The sequence below is a fragment of the Mandrillus leucophaeus genome, unplaced genomic scaffold, assembly GCF_000951045.1.
Source record: "Mandrillus leucophaeus isolate KB7577 unplaced genomic scaffold, Mleu.le_1.0 Scaffold14, whole genome shotgun sequence".
In the NCBI taxonomy this organism is placed as follows: domain Eukaryota; kingdom Metazoa; phylum Chordata; class Mammalia; order Primates; family Cercopithecidae; genus Mandrillus; species Mandrillus leucophaeus.
In genome coordinates this window covers 971,741-978,832 of record NW_012101365.1, presented here as the reverse complement: position 1 = coordinate 978,832, position 7,092 = coordinate 971,741, and the positions used below count along the sequence as shown (strand labels likewise).

Below are 7,092 nucleotides of genomic sequence, written 5' to 3'. Positions count from 1 at the left end.
TTTCTTTCTTTCTTTTTTTGAGATGGAGTCTTGCTCTGTTGCCCAGGCTGGAGTGCAATGGCATGATCTTGGCTCACTGCAACCTCCACCTCCCAGGTTCAAGTGATTCTCCTGCCTCAGCCTCTCGAGTAGCTGGTGCCCGCCACCACACCCGGCTAAATTTTTATTTTTACTTTTAGTAGAGATGGGGTTTCACCATGTTGGTCAGGTTTGTCTCAAACTCCTGACCTCAGGTGATCCACCCACCTTGGCCTCCCAAAGTGCTGGAGTTACAGGCATGAGCCACTGCGCCCAACCAAATTTTCTGTGTTTCATAAAATATCAGAGTTCAGAGGATCTTGGAGGTCATCTTGTCCAGTCTCCTCCCTAGAATGCCTCATGAACTTCAGAGAATTATGGAAGGGCTTACTTACCTAAGGACAAATGTTCAATAGTACTGTTTCAGCCCACAAACAAATGATGCTCTTCGTGTGCATGTATGTGTGTGTGTGTGTGTGTGTGTGTGTGTGTGCGCGCGTGTGTGTGTTTGTGTGAGTGAAATCTGATTAATTCTTTGAGGGTGCAGTAGATAGGGCACTTGCTGAGGAATTAGGATGTTTTGGATTTGAGTCCACATTCCACCATGAACACCTGGAGAAGCCCTTTCCCATTTCTGAGACTCAATTTCCCAATCTTACTTACCTAAAGACAAATGTTCAATGGTACAGATACTTGTGATACTGTTTTGAGGGTAGCAAGGTATAGAGGTGCTACAGAGGAAGGTAGAAATAAGCCCAGGCAAATGGCCTTGACAGGAAAGCTTCAGTGAGAAGGTGAAACTTAAGCAATGTTTTGAAGGATAAATCAGTCTATTAGATTGGAAGAGAAGGGGAGAAGGGTATTCCAGGTAAGAAGAACAGCGTGTACAATGATACAGCCAGCAGTGGCATCTTCAGGGAACAGGAAAGTTGAAGGGGAGGGGAGTTAGGGTGAGACTGGAGAGCAGGTGGGGCATATACCAAGGGAGTTAGGGAGCCTGGCCTTTTGCTGAAGGCAGTGGGAAGCTAGTGAAGGTGATAAGCGGGAGAAATAAGATCTGACCTGGGTATTAGAAAGAGTGCTTCAGAAAGTAAGTGGACCTGGATTGTGAAGCTGACTGAAGTTGAGTTTGGAGACAGAAAAACCATCCAGGAGGCTACTATAATCTTTTCCCCCACTATTTATTTATTTCTCTCCCCTCTGTCTCTCATTTTTCCCCTCAAGTGACTGTTGTAATCTTCATGGTGAAAAGTAGAGAGTCTGTACCAGAGTGGTAGTGATAGGAATAGAGGGGAGGGGGCAGACAGGAAAAATGTTCAGGAGTTGGCTGAAAAGTGGGATGTAACAGCTTCACTGTAACAAAGCACAATCTGTTTTCAAGGATAGGTTCAAGGTCCCCCACTTCCTAATGGATTTCAGCCATCCTTTGTAATGAGCCCTTTGAGGCTAAATCTTGTGACTGCTAGCTTGAGGGCTCATTTCCCTGCCTGGGCTGGCTTTTACTCACACCATAATTCCTCCTGGTAGAAGGCAGGGAGAACATGCACAGACATGCCATCGCTTCACCCAGGACTGAACTCCACTTGTCCGGGGGGGGAGGGCGGTAAATGCCCAAATGCCCAACGGTATTATCAATAAATATTTATGAAATGCTCTGGAATCAGGAAAAGCGGGGCTTCAAGCCCCAAGACTTGAAGATTTTGGCCCGTTGAGGAGGCCAAAATCATGAACACAATCCAGCACTGTGTCCAGGAAGGTTTGGTCTGCATGACCTCACCTCTTCCGGGAGGACTTGCCTAGACTTCTCCTAGTTCTCTTAGCCCCGTGCTTCTTGCATGTCAGCCCTGCTCACACCGTGACTATTTACCTTATTTTCTTTTCTGTTTCCAGCCCACTAAACCATTATTGAATGATTGAATTATTGGACTGAATCTTGATACATACACCAAAAAGTAACACCCCAAACAGAGAATTGTTATTGCAAGAAATCTTCTTACATTAAGACTTAGCAACATGTAATTGTTGAGGTCAGGTGCCTACTTTGAAGACATCAGCCCAAAATGCAATTATTATGTTGAGTGAAGAAAAGTCAGAGAGATGTGCTGAAGGGCTGATTCTGCTCACTGGTTGAGGAGGGTTGGCTAGTGGGGTCCAAGGTTCTGAGGCTTATCCTCAGCTTACAGCACCTAGAAATCCAATGTTAGGGTACTCAGAACTGGGAAGGTTTAGACACTGACTTGTTCTATCCAAACTCAAAAGAGGCATATATATTAGCGAGATACCAATATTTCTTTTTCTTTCTTTTTTTCTTTTTCTTTTCTTTTCTTTCTTTTTTTTTTTTTTTTTTTTTTTTTTTGAGACAGTCTTGCTCTATTGCCCAGGCTGGAGTGCAGTGGCATGATCTCAGCTCACTGCAACCTCCACCTCCAGGATTCAAGCAATTCCTCTGCCTCAGTCTCCCAAGTAGCTGGGATTACAGGTGTGCACCACCTCACCTAGTTTTTCTATTTTTGGTAGAGATGGGGTTTCGCCATGTTGGCTACGCTGGTCTCGAACTCCTGACCTCAAGTGATCTGCCCGCCTTGGCCTCCCAAAGTGCTGGGATTACAGGCGTGAGCCACTGTACCCGGCAAGATACCAATATTTATCGAGCATCTGAGACTTAACATTTCTAAGACAAAACCTTTGTGTGCTCCTCCAGACTTATTCTATTCCCCGCTGGTGTTCTCTATCTTAGTAAATGGCCTAACCATTCATCTGGTTGTTTAGGTCAAAAATTAAAGAGTGGGCCGGGGTGGTGGCTCACGTCTGTAATCCTAGTGTTTTGGGAGACTGAAGTGGGAGGGATTTGAGACCAGCCTGAGCAATATAGTGAGAACTCGTCTCTACTGAAAATTAATTAATTAACTAAAAAATTAGCCAGGCATGGTAGCACATGCCTGTAGTCCCAGCTACCCGGCAGGCTAAGACAAGAGGACTGTGTGAACCCAGAAGCTTGAAGTTATAGTGACCTATGATCGTGCCACTGCACTTCAGCCTGTGCCACACAGAGACACCCTATCTCAGAAAAAAAAAAAATCATCTTTGATTCTTTTATTTCCCTCAACTTCTTTATTTAATCCATCAGCAAGTTTAATTGAGTGTACTTTCAAAACATAATCCTAAACGTGATTTTTTTACCTCCTATATTGCTACCCACCTAGTCCCAGCCACTATCATCTCTCACGTGGACTACTGCAGTAACTTGAATGGCCGCTGCTTCTGTTCCTGCTTCCCCTTGGCCTTTTCTCAGATACATTTCAGAATGACTTTTTTGAAATGTCAGTCAGATTGTATCATTCTGGAACTTTAAAAACCTCCACTGCCTTTCTATTAGATTTAAAATAAAACCCAACTTTCTTACCATGACCTACAAGAACTTCCATGATCTAGTCCCTGCCTACCTCTCTTATCTCCTGCTTGTTCATTATGTTCCAGTCACATTGGCTTTCTTGTTTCTCAGACACACAGACTTCAACCCCATCTCAAGGCATTTGCACTTGCTGTGATTTCTGCCTGGAATATTCTTCTCTTAGATCTTCACATGGTTTGCTCCTTCTCATCATTCAGGTTTCTGCTTAAATGTTTTCTTCTTAGAGGGATTTTCTCGTTTGCCCTATCAAATATTATTCCCCTGTATATGGTTGTACTCTATCCTTTTATGTAACTTACTTTTAAAAAATCAACTTTTTAAGATATAATGTACATGTAACAAAATGCACTCAATTAATGTGTATTATTCTTTGAATTTTGAAAAATGTAGGAGAGGCGTGGTGGCTCATGCCTGTAATCCTAGCACTCTGGGAAACGGAGGCAGGCAGATCCCCTGAGCTCAGGAGTTCAAGACGAGCCTGGGCAACATGGAAAAACCCTGCTTCTACAAAAAATACAAAAATTAACTGGGCATGGTGGCATGCACCTGTGGTTTCAGCTACTTGGGAGGCTGAGGTGAGAGAATCACTTGAGCCCGGGAGTTCAAGGCTGCAGTGAGTCGAGATTGTGCCACTGCACTCCAGCCTGGGTGACAGAAGGAGACTCTGCCTTAAAAGAAAAAAAATAAAAAAGAAAAGAAAAAGAAAAATGTATATACCTGTGTGACCACTGCCACAATCAATATATAGAACACTTCCATCACCCCAAAAAGTTCCCATGTGGGCCTTTGCATGCTTACTGTCTCTCTCTCTCTCCATTTCTCTCTCTCCTCACTGTTACATTAACTTCCTGAGAGCACAGTGCTTCTCTGTTGTCTTCACTGCTGTAGCTTCAGAACGTAGAAAAGTGCCTGGATCAGGCACATAGTAGGTGCTCGATAATTTTTTTGTTGACAAAGAATGAATTGCCCTGGGAAATTATCCTTTTCAGAGATCCAAATGCTCATGTGAGCCAAGGCAAACCCTTCCTGGTTATCAGAGACCCAGGAAACCGAGTTCAATGAGTCTGAATTTCATCGCGTTGAATGCTTATTGTGTACCAGTGAGTCTTTTTCTTTTTTCTTTTGTTTTTGAAACAGGAGTTCATCTGTCACCCAGGCTAGAGTGCAGTGGTGCTATCATGGCTCACTGCAGCCTCCACCTCCTGAGCTCAAATAACCATCCCACCTTAGCCCCTGAGTAGTTAAAATCACAGGTGCACGCCCAGCTAATTTTTAAAATTTTTAGTAGAGACCGGGGTCTTTCTATGTTGCCCACACTGGTCTTGAACTCCTGGGCTCAAGCAATTCTCCTGCTTTGGCTTCCCAATGTGCTGGGATTATAGGCATAAGCCACTGTGCCTAGCTGATTTATTTATTTATTTATTTATTTATTTATTTATTTAGAGACAGAGTTTTGCTCCTGTTGCCCAGGTTGGAGTGCAATGGTGTGATCTCAGCTCACCACAACTTCAGCCTCCAGGTTCAAGCGATTCTCCTGCCTCAACCTCCTGAGTAGCTGGGATTACAGGGATGCGCCGCCATGCCTGGCTAATTTTGTATTTTTAGTAGAAACAAGGTTTCTCCATGTTGGTCAGGCTGGTCTTGAACTCCCGACCTCACGTGACCTGCTCACCTTGGCCTCCCAATGTGCTGGGATTACAGGCATGAGCCGCCGTGCCTGGCCGAATTTTTTTCCTTATACATCATTTTATCGAATTTCTCACCAGTTCTATAAGGAAGATGCTATTATTCACTCTTTCAGTGATGAGGAAACTGGGGTTCAAAGAGGTTGGGTGATTTTCCCAAGGTTTTACAGCTAATGTCAAAAGCAGTTGGGAAGCCAAGGAAGGGAACATCTGGAAAGCATTCATTGCATTTGACAGTTAGGAAGACCGTTTGACAACTCAGTGGAGCGGTGGGGTGGAAGCCTAATTACCTTAGGTTGAAGGGCAGAGGGGAGCTGAGGAAATGAATACAGCAGGGTTGGGTTACATTTTGGAGAATTCTGGCTGAGAGGGAAGTAGAGAAGAGCGCAAGTAAGTAATTTGGAATACAAAATGCACGTGGAAGGTTTGGTTGACACAAGGTGGGGGTTTTGCAGAAAGGCAAATGGGCAAGGGGGTTGAGAAGAGCGAGCAAGTTGATGGATCTACACCTCTTTTCACTTTACAACCCCTGTACCTGGCAAAGTACCTGGCACACAGAAAGTGTTACAAGTTTGAAGGAGGAAGGAAGGAAAGACTTGAGAGTTAGGCAGAAAGAAGCCAAGTGACTAAAAAGAAATGGGATGGGAAGTGTCAAAGAACAGATGCAGTTCAAGTAACGCAGTGTGAGAATTGGAGGACAGGAGGCAATGGTCATGGAGGTGGGTGGACATGGGTGTTTGAGTTTGAGATTTCTTCTTCTTTTTTTTTATTTTGAGATGGAGGCTGGCTCTGTCACCCAGGCTGGAGTGCAGTGGCGTGATGTCAGCTCACTGCAACCTCCACCTTCTGGGTTCAAACAATTCTCCCACCACAGCCTCCTGAGAAGCTGGAACCACAGGAACATGCCACCATGCCTAGCTAATTTTTGTATTTTTAGTAGAGATGGGGTTTCATCCTGTTGGCCAGGCTAGTCTCAAACTCCTGACCTCAAGTGATCTGCCCACCTCGGCCTCCCAAAGTGCTGGGATTACAGGCATGAGCCACTTTGGAGTTTGAGATTTCAAAGCAATTTCTGCTGATGACAAGGCCCAGGGTGTGAATGTAGTGACAAATGGCTAACCTAGGGTAGAAGTAGAGATGAGGAAACTGATAGGCTAGGGAGTTGGATGGGCTGTCCTATAGACATCACCTGGATGATGATGGACCTAAGTAGAGAGGAAAACTGTGACCCAGGTGCCAGTTTTCAGCAAGTGATGGGAGGGACTTGGAGTGGTGACTGATCAGGGCAAGAAACCAATAACATGAGTGAGAGCATGGAGGATTCCACCGGTAGTCCATTACCTGCAATCTCTAAGAGCTTCCTAACATAGCCCTGGAACCAGCCACCCCAAAGGGCCTCAGCCCAGTGGATTGGGGCAAAGCATTAGCCTCTGCTGCTTCCATTGTGACCTAGCACCTGGGGCCTGGCTGGTAGGATTGTGAGTACAGCCTTTCTAAGCCACAGTACGCAATTCTGGCCAAAGCCTTACAATTGTACATATCCTTTTCCTAGGTAACTCCCTTCCTAGGATTTTTTTTTTCCTCTCAAGAAATAATCAGAAATGTGAGCAATACTTTATGCACATGTAACATATAAATCATGTGAGCATTATTTGTAATTGGAAACATTTGGAGACAAACCTAAATGCCCAACAGTAAGGGCACAATTAAGTAAAGTATGATATACCCATAGAATGTTTGGGAAGTTTTTAATGTCATGGGGAAATGTTTATGACCTAATGTCTTGAAAAATTTACAAAATTATATATATATACACATATATATAGTCACTATGTAAAATATATTTGTGCATAAAAAAAAGAATAGAAGAAAATGGACCAAAATGTAAGCAGTAAATAAGAGAATTTCAGATTAATTTAATTTTTTCATTATTTTCTACAATGAACTTGTGTTACCTTTTAATTTATTATTATTATT

The 7,092-nt window shown here is 43.7% G+C and overlaps 1 protein-coding gene across 1 annotated transcript in view; it reads left to right on the top strand.

The window, feature by feature from the left end:
- The window catches only part of LOC105534939 (calreticulin-like), a 50,001-nt gene that overhangs the window by 819 nt on the left and 42,090 nt on the right, over positions 1 to 7,092 (top strand).